We start from the raw sequence: 20,388 nt of genomic DNA, 5'->3' as shown, positions 1-20,388 counted from the left end.
TTTCCAGGGTAAAGCCTAGCACAGTGTATATGCTCAAAACAATCACATAAATTAAATAAAGTCACTGGAAAATACTCTACGAATGCTGAGCTTCCAACGCTGAAATGAAAATGATTTTACACAGCAATATGAAGACACACATATAGGATATGCTTATGTCTCTTCCTTTAAAGCTTTGAAGTTGAGTAGAAATATGTATATGTACAGAAGGGGGAAATCTGTTCCTAATAAACTAGAATATTGAATTTTCACTCAGAGTGTCAGTGGATGTGGAGCAAGGAAGTGATCAGAAAGGTCAGGGAGCCTAGCCGAGGTCCTGTCTCAGTCCTTTCTTAGTCATCAGCATCATCCCAGAAGATTCCTAGAGCAATTTTCCAACCTCTCCTTAAATGGGAAATTGATTAATTCCTTACTTCAAGTATAAAAACTCATGTGAGTGCTAGGGAAGACCACTGATGCGGCCAGTGTGTCAGAGCGCCAGCCTGAAGACAAGAGCACACATCTGACTCTTAAGACTGTGTCTGTATCACCACCTCACTTAAACTTCTGTGAGAAGCACTTCTTTGCTAACTGCAGATCCCATACTTGTCTGTTTCAACTTTTCTTTATATTTAGCACTTTTACTGAGCTTGGGTTTTTTGGTATAGAAAAAGTAGATTTAATGGCTTTGGCAGACAACAGAGAGATGTTCACCACTTCAGTTTCTTCTTGGGCACTTATCGCAATCACACCTCCAAGCTCTAGACCAGAAAAGATTAGATTATGTTGCTGGTTTTGAACAAAAAATGTTTACAAATTTCAGGCATCACTTCTCAGACAAAATTAAGACCTTTTTCTTTGGGAATAGGGAAGTTATTATGGCTAATCCAATGAAATGGAATGGTTTTGGATCCCTAAATGATTTTATGGAACAGAAACTATGGCAACCAATATTAGACTAACACACATCAACAAAGAAGATACATAATATTATTTAAAGCCACTGAGATGTGAGGTATTATTGTCAAAGCTGCTTTGTGATACTCGTTCTTACTAGCATGGTGACGTTAATAGAATTGTTTACGTAGGTTGATTTGTCCAGTGTTTAGAATAAGGGCTATTTTATTTTGTTATGTATTTTAATAAAAAAGAAATCAATGAAGAGTTCCAATGGAAACTTTTTCCAATGGTAATTAACAATAACACGAATAGCAGTGGGGTCAACCCAAGGAGACTATACATCTCTCAAACTTTTCATTTCACATTTTGAAGATTTCTTTCATATTTAAAAGCATATGTACTTTTATATAAAACGTAAATGGAGCTCCTGAATATTTTAAACCATGAAGAAAATTCATTTTGTGACCAAAGCATGACACAAAGTGATTTTAGGATTTTCAAATGCTAACATTACAGTTCATGTGTGCTCTTCTGTTCCACTTTAATAAATTCTAAAATTACCAGGAGTTAATGGGTTTTCTTCTCAAACCTGCTGTAGTAGTTCCACTTGACATTATATTGATATAATATAATGAAAAATTAAATGAATGATAAAATATGAAGAAAGAGCTCCTGTTTCTTAAAGACTAAATAAAGGCAAACTACTACAAATTTCAATTGAACTAGATACAGGCAAAACGAATATAAAAGATTACATAGATTTAGGATTATAGGCTGTGTTACTAACCAATGTTTATGGAACAAAACAACAGCCATATTTGTAGATTACTATCCTACAAGTCAGTAATTTTGGTTGTCCTAAGCAGTGATTAGATGGATCAAGTTTGGCTGATCTTGGTTGGCCTGTTCATATGTTCACAGTTGTCTAGTGTGCTGGCTGAGGACAGTGGATATGACTTGGACCTTTCTTCACATAGCCCATATTCTTCAAGACAGTGTAGGGGCCTAAGAACAGCCAAAAGGCAAGTCCTAACATACAAATGTCTTTCCAGTTGGATAGCTGTATGTTTTCTACTTACTTCACCATTAGTCTAAGAAAATCACATAGTTTAGACCCACTGTCAGTATGAGAAGATTACTCAAAACACATTAACACTGAAAAGTGATGCTAAACTGGGGATATAATGACAGTCTTACAAAAAGGACGAATGGCTCTTTACCTGAATCATTGTAGTACATAGCAACAAGCAGATTCTGGTTCCTTGTTATTTGTATATTTTTGCTAAGATTCATTGGATAAAGATATATGGTATAGACACTCCAAAATGCATACGTAAAGTGAAAAAAATCCTTTTTCTGCTCTCCACTACAATTTCCTCTTTCCAAAAACAACACTTGTCAACAGTTTAATAATGTTCTAGAAAAATTATATTCTGAATATATGGAGGTCCCTTTTAACACATTACACAAATAGGTCCCTATGATACAAACTTCCCTGTGCTTTGCTTAGTAACTGTAATATTTTGGACATATTTCTGTATTAGAACATAATTATACATTTTAAAATGACCTCAAGTATGTCATAACTTTTGAAAATGTATTAGCTTAATAGGCAAAAGTGGTACCTCATTGTTTTGAAATTCATATTAGTTTAATTTTAGTGTGCTTAAATGATATTTTTCAGTGGCTAATTTCTCATTGTATTTTGTTGCTTCACAATTGTCATCCATCATAGGTCTGATGTAAATGCCCTTAAAAGCTAGTTTGGACAAATTATATCTCAAAGGGATTATAAGATGACGCATTGCCTGTACTACCTTCACAATTCCAGGCCAGTCTTTGCTTCCACCCTAAACAGATATTACAGAGGTAACCAGGCAGAGCCTGGAGACCAAGTCAGAGGCCTGCAATGCTTCTCTCTCTTCTTTAGGTCCAAGGGGGAGCATGGAATATGCCAGCCATGGAGATGGAAGCAACTGGTCCTCTTGATCCTTGGAGATGTATATATCCCAGCTGTTCATGACTTCCAGGATGATATGAAAATTCTGAAATGTTGCATCAGATGCACTGTCCCTTCTGAGGCAAGGAGAGTCTGAATATAACAGGATGCAAAAAATGCTTCCCTTAAATATTTCTGCAAAGAGCCAGTAGTCTTCCTGATTTTCTCCTTTTCCCAATGCTTCAGACAGACTTTCCTAGTGTTTGTTGATATCAGGTTCTCTTCCCTTTCTGTGCACATGGAAGTGAAGTCTGGGCTTTTCTACCCCCTTGTCATTGGGTAAATCAATCAGGGCTGGAGACATGGCTCAAAGCTTAAGAAGTCTGGCTGGTCTTGCAGATGACCCAGGTTCAGTAATCAGCACACACATGGTAGTTAATAACTGTCCATTAGTCCAGTTCCAGGGAATTCAATGCCCTTTACTGGCTTCTGTGGGCATTGCACAAAACAAGTGCACTTCACATGTGTGCAGACAAATTGCTCAGATAAAATAAATACTTTTTATTTGTTATTTTTATTATATGTGTATGTGTGTATTGCCTGCCTATAGGTAAGTGCACCCATGTCATGCAGTGCCCACAGAGGACAGCAGAGGCTGTTGGATCCCCTGGAACTGGAGTTACAGACAGTTGCTAGCTGCCATGTGGGCACTAGGAATCGAACCCAGGTCTTCTGCAAGAATAGTCAGTGTTCTTAACCATTGAGCCATCTCTCCAGCCCCAAAATACACATTTTGTAATTAAAGTTAAATATATGGGGCTAGAGAGATGACACAGGGATTAAGTGCACTGACGACTCTTGCTGAGGATCTGGGTTCAGTTCCCAGCACCCACATGGCAGCTAACAACCATCCATAACTCCATTTCCAGGGGATCTGATGCCCTCTTCTGACCTCCGTGGGCACTGCACAACATGGGTTCACATATAGGCAATACACTCATACACATAAAATAAACAAGTTTTTTAAGTTTATAATTCTGTCTGCTATGATTTAACAGAAAATCATACAAAAATCATTCAACAAGAATCTATGATATACATGTTTGGGTAGGCAAGTTATTATAAGGCATTGAACTTTTTAAAGTATTATTTCTTCTTTAAGATTTTTATTTTATTTTACTATTTTTTAACTTCCCAGACTGCACCTTTTATCTCTAGGAATTCAATAAAGTGTTTTACATTTTTTAGTGTACAGGCGAGGGTACACTGGGCCTGTAGAAAAATGATGGAAAACCTCTTGGTGCCTAGGAATAGAAAAGATCCAACATCAAGAACTGGATGCCCAGGACCACGAGTGGAGTCAAAATCACAGCTGGTCATCAAGGGAGACGGGAAGTTCATTCTCGAGAATCAGTCAGTCTTCCCAAAATTAGAAACCCCAGCATAAGGTCAACACGGAGGCAAAGCCATGGCCATGCACAACCTGCAACCTCAGGGAAAAAGTTTTGTGGAATGAAGACACTCAACACCTGGGTGGCCTTCCATCTTCCAATCTGCTCTACTATCAGTTTACCACCAGAGGAATGTGGAACCTTGGCTCAGGGTTGGGACTACAGCTCCAGGCTCAGAGGCGGAGACCACAACTCGAACTCATGAGAGAGGATCACAACTCCAGGCTCAAGAGGGAGGACCATAGCTCTAGGTTCATGCAAGGAGAGAATTTTATTTTATTTAAAAATCATGGGCTGGCAGGATGAGACATGCAAGCTTGATACCTGGAACCCCATGTAAAGCCAGATGTGGTGGTGGGCATCTGAAATTGCAGCATTTGCATAGTGTTATGGGGAGCAGCAAAAGGTGAGAAAACTGGCCTGAATTTCAGGGGCTAGCTAGCCTGGACTACACAGCATAGTAGCTTGAAATAAGAGAGACCTTGCCTCAAAGCAAGATGGAAGGAAAGAACTCTCAAAAAGTTGTTCTCTGACCTCCACAAGTGCACCATGGCATGCACATCACCCCTACACCCACTTTCACATAAATAAAACTTTTTAAATCATTACATTCTGCTATTGCATTAATAATCATATTTTGTTTTAATAAGAATGAAATTTGGAAAGGTAAAATCATGCTTGAGTATAATCTTTCTGTTGCTGTATGTTTTATTGTTTTGTAATCTCATACATGTATACAATGTGTTGATCAAATTCACCTCTCATTCCCTCCCCTCAAATTTCTTACCTATTTTCCCCAACATGTTCCCTTTTAACTTCATGTGCTGTTTTTGTTTTAAAAGAAAACCCACGGATTCCACTCAGTGCTACCTGTATGCTGTGAGTGTAAGGCAATCTTCCAAAGCATGGGTAACCTCTCTCAGGCCAGTCCCATTTTCAAATATTCTACCTAACAAAATCTAGGATTATTAATGAAAGACATCTGGCTACAAGTGCTTGACTGGATAGGACTTAACATGTATGATGGGATACTTGAGGTCTGGTGGGGGTCGGGGCCAGGGGTGGGGGAGAGGAGTCTAAATTTGATTAAGAACTGTTGTGTGGAATGTACAAATCTCAATAAAAAAAGAAACAAAGAATTCTTAAATCAAGGTAGTATCAAAATTAACGTATATTTGTCAATAAATGCCTATTTGTTTAAGTAGTTTTCCATCAATAGTAAGTGCTGTGCCTGTGGCAGACACAGTACTAGGATTGGCTGAATTTTTTTTAATTTATTAAAATATTTTATGATTTTATTTTGTTTGTATGAGTGTATTGCCTGCATGTATATAGTGTAATGCCCACGGAGGTCAGACGCAGGTGCTGTATCTTCTGGAACTGGAGTTACAAATAGTTGTTAGTTGTCATGTGGGTGCTGGGACTCAAACTTGGGGCCTCTGCAAAAGCAGTCAGTGCTCTTAATCACTGAACCACCTCTCCAGCCCTGGTTGGATTTGTTTAAGAGTAGAAGACATTGTTCATTTCTTTGGGAGTCCATATTTCAGAGAAGAGAGTAAAAGTGAAAAAATAATTACAACCTAGCATAATCAAATGCAAACATATCCTAAATGAAGAGGAGGCACAGACAGAGGCCTGGGAAGTTTGAAGGGAGAGGAGTGGAGCAGAGGAGCGATTGAGAAACTTCTAGGGGCCAGAAGTTAGGGCATAGACAGGAGTTGATTTTTGCTAAGACTGCTATTGATATCAGTGTTTGGGTGGTATTTGTTAGACAGTCATGTATTCCAGAACTGGACCATATAAGTAGGCTTTGAAAAATGACAAGATTTTTCCCATGTTTCTTTATTCCATAATACTGTTAAGTGCTTATTTTGAAAGTGAGACAGAAACATGAGTCAACTGGATCAGGATCCACAGACATGCCCCAAAAGTGGTGAGTTTGTATCTCCTTATTTATTCTGATTGAAAAAATAATCTCTAAATTGAAAGATAAATGACATTCATACTGTGCCAACCTCAGAAGACATCAGGAGGCAGCTGTGCCTCTCTTTTCTTAACCCTGAGATAACTCACAAGACCTGTGACTTATTCCAGACAGTAAGAGTACTTGGCAAAGCCTCTGTTCTAATGGACATTAAGTGTGAGATGCTGTGACATCTTGGATCCCCTCTCTTCAGTGACAAAGAAATAACTTACTCTTTTGAACATATTACGTGTAAGGATGTTCTTCCTTATCATTTGTAGAAAGTCTTCCAATAGCCAAAAAGAAAATGTCTAAGACTCCACATCCATCAGTAGTGTGTGTACATGGAACACCCTATTTTATAAGTGGTGCCTCATATTTATATTTTGTTTTCATAGTGTCCACAGTGGAAGCTGACAATAAATCTGGACAAATGCATCTCTGCATTTCTACACATGTAAAACATACAGTTGCAACTGAACGTAGAATGTACCTTTGCTGTTCCATCTTTCCAAACTAATGGACGTGTTGGGTTGACTTCACCGACATGTGTTGAGCCAGGGTCTCCTGTTGCCAAAGCTACTCCCTCCTAATGCAGGCCAGCTTGGAAATTGCATTAATGCTTCTTCAGGCTTCCAGGCAGGGACTGTTTCAAGAAGAGCTGAAAGCTACATTAGAAAAGTCAACATGGTTTGAAATAGGAATACTTTTCTGACGTGAAATGAAAACATGTATTAGGTTTTTTAAAATGATGAACTGAAAAAATAAGGAGCTAAAAAAAATAAGAAGAGTGCTGTGTGAAAACTCTCATGGCTTTGAAATTTGAATTCCTTTTTTAAAAATTAAGAAAATTCTCCCACAGTACCATGTTACTCACTATGTTCCAAAATGACCCATATTAGTCATGGAATTAAGAAAAAGCAATGTAAGACTGGAAATGTGCATGTTTTCAGACAGTTCTCTGTCGAATTCCATTTCTGCCACTAATAAGCAATATGATTTAGAGAAATTGTCTTAACCTTTTCTTAGCCACAATTTCCAAAACTAGCAGAATAAAAATTACATTTAGTGAGATAAGAGTTGTAAAAGGTTTGCTGGATAGCAAATATTCAAAAAGTTATAGCTATTTTGATTCATAGTGATGCTGAAAAAGGAGCTCCAATATTAACCTTAAAACTAATTGCAAATACCCAAGGTATCATGGAATCTTTATCCACTACTGGTAGAAATGTAAATTAGTCAAACACTATGTAAACCACTATGGCAGTTTCTTAAAAAACTAAAAATGGAACTACTATATGATGCAGCTATCTCATTTCTGGGTACATACCCTAAGGACTGTAAGTCGACAAACACATCTGCACATTCCTATCTACTGCAGTACTAGTGACAACAGTCAAGTTGTAGAATCAGCCTGTGTCCATCAATAGATAAATGAATAAAGAAAGAACAGCATATATATACAATGAAGTCTTACTTAGCCATAATAAGAATGAAATCAGCCAGTCGTGGTGGTGTAAGCCTTTAATCCAGCACTTATGAGGTAGATCTCTGTGAGAATGAGTCCAATCCGGTCGACCGACCAAGTCTCGCTACAAGGAGACCCTGTCTCAAAAAAATAAAAAGAAAAAAAGAAGAAAAATGAAATCATGACACTTGCAAGAAAATGGATGAAACCAGAGATCACTTTATAAGCAAAATTAATCAGATTAAGAAAAACAAATATCACTTGTTTTCTTCCATTTGTGGATTCTAGATTCAATGTACATAAATAAAACTACTTCAACACAGAGTATATGAAAGAAGGGAAGGAAGGAGAAGGAGGGGAGAAAGAAGAGAAGGTGGGGAGTGAGAAAGAGAAGGTTACAGGGGAATATGGTCAAAAGACATGATGTACTTGAAATTGTCTTTATAAGATTCAACATTATGTAGAAATACCGTCTATTGATAAAAAAAAAAAAAAAACTCACAACTCAGAATCTCAGAAATCCATTATGTAATAAGTTGTGGTAAAGATTATTCTTTGGACCTAGAGAGATAGCTCAGCAGTTAAGAACACTGGTTGTTCTTACAGAAAACCCACATTCAAATCCCACCATCCACATGGCAGCTAACAACTATCTGTAACTCCAGTTCCAGGGATCCAGTGGCCTCTTCTGTCCTCCAAGGGCATTGCACGACATGGGTGCACTTACCTACATGCAGGCAATACACTATACATACAAAATAAAAATAATAAGCAATAAATTTTAAAGCTTATTCTTTTAAGAGCATAGCATTATATGTATTAATATTTCTGAAGTTCCTTTACATCAATTTGTTCCCTCATAAGCAGAAGACATTCAGTATAGCCTAGCATTTTCTTAAGAACAGAATTTTAAATCCTGCTACTTTATAGGCCTTTTGTGTTTTTCACTAGATAGTCTTGCATTGAAATGTTGTGTTGCAGTTTCTGAATTTGTTATTGGTAGTAATGAGATTTTTTTAACTTCCAAAGTATATCATCTTCTCATCAACAAAAAGGATACGCAAAACCTAGCTGTTATGTGATAAAACTTAAACATTTTCAAATTAAAATATTTTAGAGAAAGTAAGTCATATCCTAACAGAAGAGCTGTGCTCTAATCTTTCCAAATTTAAATGATGCAACAATATTTTAACATAGGAAAGATTACAATCAAATAATAACTGCCCTGATTGATTCATCACACATATTTCCCCAGTGGTGACTCAACAGTTTATGTTGATAAAAGCAACTAGCAACAACAGACTAAGTCCTTATCCCATATAGCACTGTCACATTTTTTTAACCAAAGAATAACATTTCCCATGTTTCCTATGCACTCACCCTTCAGAGACATATGCACTGAGATACATAAGGTTTAAAGAGAATGAAATGTTTTAAAGTAATTTTTTGTTTTTCTGAACAAAAATACCCCTTAGATTCTGAAGACAAAAAATTTTGAATCAGTAATACAATTTCCAAGAGGAGGAATTTTCCTGTTTTCCAATGATTTAATTAGAGTGCATTGGCATATTCATTCTTGTAGAAGCCAAGAAAACCTATATGTATTCCTTTAGTGCCAAAGAAATGGAAACCAGGAGGTATTTAGAGTATTTTACAGTGATTTACTCACTCTGCATGATAAAATTTTCCAGCTTCAAGCACAGCTAATAGTAATTTAATTTCAACATTTTACAGAAATACAAAGCCAGATTCTCTCAGTGGCCAAAAGCAAGGCCAGCTGGAGTTACAGAGCCGGTACAGAGTGACTTAATACCCTTAGGCCACTAAGACTTTGCTTAGAAAATTTCCTTGTCTATAAAACAGCTTCCTAAAGACCTTCCTTCTATCAAGGAAATGAATCAAACTAAGTTTGTGCTGAGGCACCAATTGAGCCAAGAACAATCCAATTACCCTAAGAAATAGAACTAAAGTCAATCTTCTCAGGAAGATGGGATGTCAGTGTTTGGACCAAGGAAGCCAGAAAAATTTCTAGTGTTGTCTTGGATTAAATTTTTCCCTGGCTTTATTTTCAGGCTAAACTCTCTGCTACTGGCCTAAAATTTGGTTCTGAGCCTGCTTTAGGTACTTAGGATTGCTGGATCCTACTATTTCACTCTAATACATAAAATACATAGGAGCAGTGCTTTTTTATTTTTACAATTGACTTTAAGCTTAGGGAACAATGAGTGAAAAACAGTATTCAGAGTGAAGTCACAAGACAGGAGCCACACTCTACTTTAAGCAGGTAAAAGACAGTATAAAGAATTGTTATGCACCCTAGGAAGTTGATATAATAAGGAATCAATGAATAACAAATGAAGAGAGCTCTGGAGGATGCAACAGACAAAGCAACCAAGACTTGAGGGCTGAAGTGGAACACTTCCTACCCTAACATCAGAGCTGAGATCCAGACCTCTGTGGGGGGGGGGGTCCTGAGTCACAGGAAGAGAGAGAAGGCTCTGGCTGTGTAGTCACAAGCAGTCTAGGATGTCAGTGAAGGCAACTTTCCAGAAGCACTATGCTATAATCACTTGAGTTTTCTTGGGAAAACTGTTGGCTACTGAGCACTGCAGTTGGCTGTGCACTGTAGGAGTCAGGTACCATGAAAGTGGACATGGTCCAGAAGCCAGGTGGAAGGAAATATCTGGGCCACTGAGCAAGGCACCAGGAACTCTCTGTGTACTGCAGGACCTGTGTACTGCATGAACTGCTGTAAATGAAGACACACATTGCTGCTCAAGGTGCTAAGAAAACTCGACAATTGAGTACTCAGCCCTAAATAGGGTATTTATACCACTCCCTCTAAGGCTCAGGGGTCATTCCAGGAAAAAAATGAAAAGAACATAAGAGCCAGATGATAGAAACGTCATCAGGCATGGCAGAGTCAATGTAGTCATGACCTCACAACAGCTGTAGCTGCCTTCAACAGGCTTACACAAAACGAGGCCTATCAAAAGTCAGTCATGGATCAGGGAGGGGTTCATGAGATCCTACCCTTCCCTGCTGGACTATTGGCTATTGATAGATTCTGGGAGAGGGGCGGTCATTGTTTTCAGTTGTGCACCCACTGAGGAGCCCACCAGGGTATTCCAAATCCCATGTGCACACACACAATCCTGGTTAAACTCAGTCAGTCTTAAAAATAAAAAAAAAAAAAAGACATGAATGTGGGAAGGGACTTGTGAGGGGAGGGGTAAGAGAGGTCGGAGGGAGATTAGAAAGAGTGGGGACTAGAGTAATCAGAATATACTTGATACATGTATATATGCATGAAATTGTCAAAGAAATTCAATAACAGTTATTTTAAAAAATTTGTCTAGAGGGCTAAAGGTATTACTCAATGGTACAGTGTCTGCCTATCATGCACAAGACCATGACCTCAATTATAAGGAGAGAGAGAGAGAGAGAGAGAGAGAGAGATTGAGAATTAGCTTGTAAGAATTCTTATAAACATTAAAACACAGTATGACAGTTGACAGCTAAGGAACAGAAAGGTTGACCAGAGATGCAGACACAGCAGAAGCAGGAAATCTATGTGATGGGGAAAGGCAGGGCGGGAATTGTTGCCAAATAATCTGCTCAGAATCTTCAAAGAGAGGCATGGTATTAGCGCTACCTAGCTTTACACAGATTTGTTTTCTGTATGTCTCCTCACATAAAAGTAAAAGAGAAAAAAAAAGAAAAAATTATCTGATTAACCTCACCATATCCTTATAAAGGAGGAAATTTGGAGCTCACAGGAAGTTCCTTGATAATTGGCAAAGAACTCAGAAAGGTTGTGTTTTCCGGTGTTTATTGAATGTCAGATGGGGAGAGGCTGCAGCTAGGGTGCAGTCTTAAGAGTGATGCACTGTGGTTTTCTGCTTTGCCGAGGCACACTGATTTACTCTTGTGCTGTGCTTTGGTTTCCTATCTTTCTCTTTCTCATTTTTTGTCGTTGTTTTGTATATGTTAAGACTTTTATCAGGAGTAAACTGGTCAATGATTGTCACTGTAAAAATTTCACTCTGCTTGGGTTTATTAGAGTCAAGAGAGAAGACAGTGTATGTGGATAATGTTTCTATCATGTGTCAGGCACTATTATGAGGACATTTCACTTTTAATGTCATTTAATCCTTAAAGACTGCAGATAGCCCATGCCCCTATCACAATTACTTGGCTATTAACCATATGTTTAATACTCTACATTCATTTAATCTTCCATTTACAGACTGGGTAAATTTTAGAAAGTTATAATTCAAATGACTCAATATTTTTTGTATAGTAAAGAATAGCATTGATCTCAGAAAATTGGTTCAAGGATTCAGTTAGGTAATGCTTGGTGCTTAATCTTTGATACTATGCTTTCTATATTACACTACATGAGTTCAGTAAACATAGCCAGTGATAATATTTATGGTGATGATGGTGGTGGTACAAATTGGAATAATATTAATTCCTAGGTACAGTATTGAAGAGATGGCTCAGTTAGTAAAATGCTTGCCGTATAAGCATAAGAATCTGAGTTCAATTCTCATCACTCACATCAAAAGCTGTGCATGGCAGTATATGCCTGTAATCCAGTATTGGGGATGAAAACACAGGAGGATCCCTAGGAATTAATGGTAGTCATTCTAGCCAATCAGTGAACTCTAGGCTCAGTGAGAGATTCTGTCTCACAAAATAAGATGGAGAAGCAATTGAGGACGAGAGAAGACATTGACCTCTGGCTTCCACATACATACCACACATGTGCATGCATAACCCACACACATGTGCACAGTCACACATATGAATATGCACAGTCCCCCACTCCATCTCTCTCTCAGAGGTGGGCCTCTGCAGCTCATAACTCTTGCCTTGTGCATCACTACTAAACTTTGCCCTTCATTTGGTGATCAGTCTTATTCCAGAGGTTTCAAGCACCTGAAGTATTCAGTGGGCAAACGCTCCTAAGGAGACTGCCTTACCTGTGCTAGGATAAGCCATTGAGAAATAGATATTCTGAGAGATTATGATGTCAACAAAGTTTGTTCCTATTGGAACTCAATTCTCCATAACATGTGTTCTTCATCTCCAGCACGTCACTCCTATCACATTGTGTAACTAGTGACTGGTAACAACCGAAGTGATGATGTTGACTTAGTGGCAGGCACTGTGGGGCAGACCCTAAACTAAAGAAGTGTGAGACACCCATGCTCTTCTGGTGACAGTGTGGCTACTCTAACCTTTGGTGTATTTGTCTCATTGTATCTGTCTTTCTCCTTTATATAATGAAGAACCCTGTTTTCTTTTTCTTAACATTTTATTTATTATTGTTATTCTATGTGTATGCATGTATTGCCTGCATGTATGTAAATGCACTCATGTCCTGAAATGCCTACAAAGAACAGAAGAAGCCGTCAGAACCCTGGGAACTGAGGTTACAGACAGTTGTTAGCTGCCATGTGAGTGTTGGGATTTGAGCCCAGGTTGTCTGCAAAACCAGCCAGTGTTCTTAACTTCTGAACCATCTCTCCAGCTCCAGGATCCTGTTTTCTAAACTGAAAACCTGTCATTGGCTAGGGGCTAATGTACCTCCCTCTGTCTGCGTGTTTTTGTAATGGCAATATAATCAGTTCACAGAATGACTGGTCCCAGCCTATCTTACTACTTATCATTGAGGTTCTACAGTCAGTGGAAAAACCCAGAAAGATGACTCCTATCTCACCCATTTAGCAAATCTAGCAGTAGGAGTTCCTTAATCTCTTCAAGCTTCATTTGCTTCAAAATAATAATAAGAGCAACCTTTTCAAAATGCCTTGAAGGTGCTTAGACTAGAACTTAAAGGGTTATTGTGTGGACAAAAGTTTATAAACGGCTCATGTTTATGAAAGTTCGCATGTTACACTACATGAGTTTGGTAGTGTGAATGGACAATTCTTAGTACCAATAATGGTGGCCAAATAATTATTCTACAAAGCATTTCTTTTCTTCTCTATGGAATAAATCAAAACTCCTTTTCCCAGGCTTTTTTTCAGTTAAGTGTAGCCAAGGATTGAAAACACAAAATGAATAGAAGTTCATTAGCACATCCAGGACTCTTCTGTAAAAATTCTCCCCTGATTTTTTTCCATTCTTTTTCCATCTGTCAGCTGTGTGTTGACAATATAGTAGAGGATTCCAAAACCCTGGAATTGATAGATCTACAAGTGGAGAGACATTGAGTCCTGAATCACTGCATGAAAGGCTACCTGCCAAATCCCCATACTGAAAATCATTTGAGTGAGTAAATAAAACGATTTTATTAAGCTACTGAGATCTGGGGCTTGTTTGTTAGAGCCATAATCAATGACATATTGGAAAATGTTTAACAACCAGCACTCTGAAAAGCAGGTCCTGATTTGTAATGTTTGCCAATTTCCATAGTGCAAATACTCCTATCTCAGCCAACTTCAAGTTAACTAATGTGACGTTATTGAATGCAGTTGCAAAGAGATTTGCACAATTAGTTCTCACGAGCCAGTGAGAGCTAACTGTGGGATGCCACATTTGTATTATCATTCCTTAACTGTTGCCAATAAAGAGTATAACTTTTTGTTGGTGTACTTATGTAAATTAGTTACAGAAACAAGCTTTAAACTAGCAATAACTGATGGGACACAGAAGGCTTCTTGCTTGCTTGTATGTTTTGCTTATTGACCAAAAACAATAGAAATAAAACTTTATCTCACTATAACCAGAACTCTTGTTTTGGTTTATGTTTGTTATCGTACGTTTGTCTGTTTGTCTTTCCACATAGATACTATCATTATGAAAGAAACAGTGAAAAAGCATTCAAATTTTCTCTCAAATATTAGGACTCCTCAGAACACAAGGAATGAAACTTTCTTCTATATATTTCTCCTGGAAATATGCCAAAGTTACGCCCAAATGGAAATGGAAATAATGAATCTATTCTTAGTTTTATGAAGAGAAAATAATTAGCCTGTTTCTTGTCCTTGCGTATTAGCTTTAGGAGATTTTTTTCAAATTTTATTTATTATTTTTATTTTATGTGTATGCGTGCATTGCCTGCTTCTAGGCAAGTGCACCCATGTTGTGCAATGCCCTCAGAGGTCAGAAGAGGCTGTCGGATCTCCTGGAACTGGAGTTACAGATAGTTGTTAGCTGTCATGTGGGTGCTGGGATTTGAACCCAGGTCTTCTGTAAGAACAACCAGTGTTCTTAACCACTGAGCCATCTCTCTAGCCCCAAGAGTTTTTTTCTCTAGCTTTCCTTATGGAATTAAAAGTCCCTGAAAACAGTGATACACCAGCTTCATGCATAAGGTTGTTATATCTTTTACTGGCGTGCCAATACAGATCAGATAATAAATCTCCAAATTTATCTTTTTGTGCATTTTACATAAGAAATTTCTGTTTCTGTACCAATATTTTTCTTTACCAAATATAACTGTATGATGTTTGCACTCTGGTAACAGTCAGCTTGCATGGAGCACTTTCATCTCCTTTGCACTCTTGTGTTGGAAAATGTTGTCAAGTGGACTTTTTTTTTCATCCACAGATAACCCTGGAGAGAAATCTGTGCAGCCGTTCAATGGCATTTGGTTGGCATTTGGCAGGTTTGTGACCATGATCTCCTTTAAATTTAAGAAAAATGAACACACTTCCAAAACCAGATATTTGAAGGAAGCCACTCTTCTTCTCCAGCAATCATGACATTTGTGCAAGCTCTGAGTGAGTTCCCTGGAAGGAGTATGTGAATGTTAAGCAAACATCCACCCTATTTTGGCTGAGCTGGACATAAGCTCTTCCGGATCTGGGGTCCAGTGGCAGAGGAGCTAGATGTGCTCAGACAAGTAGTCAGTGAGCATTTATTTAAGAAGCACTTGCTGAGTGCCCAGCACTAGGGCAGTCACTGGCCCATGTATGGCCTTGTTTACTTACACTGGTTTTATTTTGATTTGTGATTTGAGACAAGCTCCCACTGTGTAGATCCAGCTGGCCAGGAACTCACTATCTAGACCAGACTGGCCTTGAACTCACAGAGATCTACCTGCTTCTGCGTCCAAAGTGCTGAGATTAAAGGTATGCTATCCCAATCCTGGCCTCACACTGGCTTTATAAGATGGGTAAGATTATTGCCGTCTTTTAATTGAAGGCAGTGAGACAAAAAAAAAAAAAATATCTGCCAAAGAGTCACAAGAATTAATTGAATGCAATTGAAACTAAGGTTCATATAAGGATAAAGAAATGAAAGTAATAACACAGCACAACAAAACCTCTGGAACACACTGAAAGCAGTCTTAAGAGAGTTTATAGCTACATACATTTAAAAAAAATCAGAAAGAAGTGCTGGAGAAATGGTTCAGTGGCTAAGAGTACTGGCTGTTGTTGCAGAAGACCTAGGTTCAAATACCAGCACCCACATGGCAGCTAACAAGCTTCCATAACTCAAGTTCCAAGGAACCCAACAGCCTCTTCTGTACTCCATGTGCATTGCACAGTATGGGTGCACTTGCATACATGCAGGAAATACACACATACACATAAAATAAAATTAAAGCAATTTAAATTTTTTTTTAATTTTTTTAGAAGAAGCATTTCATTACAGCTTTAACATCACTACAGCTTTAATATAATAACCGTTTCCAGAGGAAAGATAGATCTCTTTCAAAAGTGGCTATAAAATTTTTAGGTTTGCTGTTGAATTAATACAGTTATACAATATTGAACTCAGGATAAACCCTGCAAGACATAAAATTAAATGTTTTTAATATTTAAAAAAGATCTCCATCTCATTGTAGAATATACTGTTTCTTACAGAAAGACTCATTGTTTTTGTTCATAACACTGAGATGTTGGCACATGCATCTCTAACTTGTATGTATCTGATTATTACTAGTCATAATCAGTTGCACTCGGATTCTTGATACTTGTTTATGTCTATAAAGTTGTTGGGTAGATTTCAATGGTAATGTTTATCACCTCTACTAATTAACATGACTGTTGGGGACCTCTGTTGTGTAAAGTAGAAGTTTCTTCATGTCCGGATAGCTCACGAGCTCGGAGCCATATGCAGAGACTCCTTTCACAGCAGGGTGTCTTCCCGGCATTTTTCCTGACTCCTTTGTGAAGTAGCAGCCACAGGAATGTAGCCTCCGGCTCTGTAACTATTAGGCTTTCTTGTGTGATTTTCAAGCAGTTTGGCAGCCTGGCGGGAGCCCATTTCCACACGCAAATGAGGCATCCCCAAAGTACCTATCAGCTGAAGCTTTTACCACTACCCCCACGGTATAAAGTTCCCTGATTCCCCTCAATAATTGAAGGAGCTGGATCACTCTAGGACACTGAGGCTTGGAGCCATGCAGAGCCATTGAATAAAGAGCTGTAACACTGAGTCTGACTGAGCTGAGTCTTGTCTCACCACCTACGATCCAGCCTTCCCGGGAAGAGCTGTCTTTACATCACCGACTCACAGATCCCAGCTTTAGCCACCCTCACACTCTCCCACGTGATCCAGCAGCCGGTGGATTTCACATCTTGAGGAAAGTGCACGGGTGAAATTAGGGCGGGACTCGGCTGAGCAAAGCCTCAGCAGCAGAGAGCCACGGAAGACGGAGGGAAGCAGCACAGGAGCAGATACCCGCGCACCCCACACCTGGCGCCCAGCGCGCCCCATACATGACGTAAATTTTTATGCTCCCTCCTCAAATATAATTCATTTTTTAATTTGTTGATTGTGTGTGTATGTGTGTGTGTGTGTGTGTGTGTTTATCACACAGAACATCCCAAACCATCTTATTCAACTGTACACCCATTTCCCATATGGCACCCTCCCATAGTCTCCCTCCCCTGACTAGAGCCCTTATACTCTGTTATCCCTGCTACTGTTCACTATGATGTCATCACCCCCAGCCGTTCTCCACTACTTGTCCATCTGGCGAATCTAGTCAGCATATCTAGAGGTCTGTGTTCTAGGAAGGTCAGTTGTTCCTCACCTAGCAGCAATTGGTTGTCAATATTCCTTTAGATAAGATTGGGGTCTGATGTTCATTTTCCAAGTTCTATGCTGGGTTACTATCTGGGAGTCTCTTGGGCCACCCTGGCCAACAACTCAAGAGAAGGTATCTCCTATCTGGCCTTCTTGCTTGTTATGTAGACTTTAGCTATACATATGGACTCTTAAAAAATTATATTGGCCCCTTTAATCTTTCCTTTTACTTTCCTTTTGGGTGTTTAAGGTCATACAGTTGGCCCAGATAAACCAGTTTATTTTTACTCTTAAGGCCATTTAGGGTCTGTTCCTCAGGGGTCACATGGGCTTGGGAGGAGCCCCTGGCTCCTTTTTTACCAGTTCAACCTATGTGAAGATAAGTCAAAGGCCCTACTCAACCACAGCTTCCTTCACTTGGAAGCATGGAGGAAATGATTCCTCTGTGTTGACCCTCCTCTTTGTAGACTGGACACTGGTTCAAGTTCATCTCGTGGGGTGTCCTCAGCCTCCTTGATCAAGAGGACAGGTGACCCACCACCATTACAGGACATTTTGAGAGCTGCTCATAGTCCCCTGGAGCTAGTCGACCTAGGAGGGCAAGGAGCAAAAACCATCCTTTACGTCCCTCTGACCAAATTCTTATAGGCCTCAAAGTATGTCAGTTAAACATCCAAGAGGTTAGTTCCAACAGTCTGGTACTTTTAATTACTGTGTGTCATGTAGATAAATCTTGGGCAAAAACCAGTTGTTCTCAGATAAACCTTGTCTAGATATATATTTCTTGATCTAGTATGTATAATTTGTCAGTAGGTTGTGGGACTGATATAGTTCCCTCTGGTTTTTAAAACTAACTAAGCATTGTTTATCTCTCACATTGTCTAACCCCTCCATCATGGTTTCCCCAATTAAGGTGCCTGCATTTTTTCCCTTTCTCCCTTGCTAATACCCTTCCCCTACAGTCCTACCTCTCTTGAGCTCCTTCTTTCCCTTTATCCCCTAGGTTCCTTGTATACCCTTCCCTCCTCACTTCCTTAAACTAGCCCAATTTTTATCCATATCTCCCTTATTAACACCTGTTTCCTGCTGTTCTTCTCTTTCATGTTCTTGCTTTTCCTTTACCTCCCTGGTTCCTTTCCCTTATCCTGGTTCCTGGAGTTCTGTCTGGATACATACTCACTTATCAGGATCTGGTTCTAGGATCCATATATGATGGAGAACATACATTGATTTTTTTTTTCTGAGTCTGTGTTACTTCACTTAGTATAACAGTTTCTAGTTCTATCCATTTACCTATAAATTTCATGATTTCATCTTTCTTTACTGCTGAGTAAAACTCCATCGTATAAATAAACCACATTTTCATTATCCACTCATCAATTGAGGGACACTTAGGTTGCTTCCATCTCTTAGCTACTGGGAAAAAAGCAGCAACAAACATGGATGTACAAGTGTCTCTGCAACAGGATGAGTTCTTTGGGTATATGCCAAGGAGTGGTATAACTGGTTCAAATGGTAGGTTCATTTGTAGTTTTTTAAGTGTTCTTCTCACTGCTTTCCATAGGGGTTGAACAAGTTTGCAGCCACCCCAGCAGTGGATGAGTGTTCCTGCCTTAAATATGAGACTTCATGTCATATTTGGTTTTTTACCCAGCCTTATCTACATAGCACATGATAATTAAAAGTATCAGACTGGTGGAACTGACTTTATTGGATGTTTAAAGGCCATAGTTTGAGGCCTATACTAATGTAGTCAGAGGGACTTAAAGGACAGTTTTTACCCCTTGCCCTCGAAGGTCGACTAAGTTCCAGGGGACTATGGAACATCTCTCAACATGTCCTGTATCTATGGTGAGTCACCTGTCCTTTTGTTCAGGGAGGGCATGGAGACCCCACAAGATGGAATTGAACCAGTTTCCAGTCTACAAAGAGGAGGGTCAACTCAGAAGAAATATCTCATTCATGCTTCCAAGTGAAGCCAGACATGGTCAAGCAGGACCTTTGACTTATCTTCAGATAGGTGGAATTGGTAAAAGAAAGGAGCCAGGGTCTCATCCCAAGCCCATGTGACCCCTGAGGAACAGATCCTCAAATTACCTTAAGTGTAAATTGATTTATTTGGGCCAACTATATGGTCCTAAACACCAAAAAAGGAAAGCATAACCAAAGAATAAAGTCATCAGTGTGTTTCTTTATGAGTTGAAGGGATTACACTTCCCAAATATTAGGCTTAAGTCTCTATAAAAAGTTATTTAGACTATTATTTCTCATTGATGATTTTGTTCCTAACCAGAAAGTGCTTCTCAGATGTAACACTTCAATCTTGGTCTCTAACACTGTAGTGCTCACCTATAGGTAAGGGAGACAACCAGCTGTTGTTCTAAAATGATGGATAAACTTGTTTTCTCCCCCTATCTAGAAACCTTTGAGAGGGAACTGACACTGATTCTAACCACTCCATCAACTATCAAAATACCTGAAAGAAAATCCTGAATCCATCACTCTAGAGTCTAGTCTTGGAAAACAAAAGAAAAATGAGGAGTCCAATGGACTCTCATATGGACATTGGAAATTGCCTTTTTCTGACATTTTTCTAGTTCCCTGTCTAGAACTTGTAATGCTAATTACTCTTGCCTTTACTTCTCCTTCACAACTCCTATTCATGATTCAAAGACTTTCTTTTCCTCCTTGAGAT

This window comes from Nannospalax galili, unplaced genomic scaffold (genome assembly GCF_000622305.1).
Source record: "Nannospalax galili isolate Female #2095 unplaced genomic scaffold, S.galili_v1.0 scaffold69, whole genome shotgun sequence".
NCBI classification, from domain to species: Eukaryota; Metazoa; Chordata; class Mammalia; order Rodentia; family Spalacidae; genus Nannospalax; species Nannospalax galili.
This window is presented reverse-complemented; position numbering follows the sequence as displayed.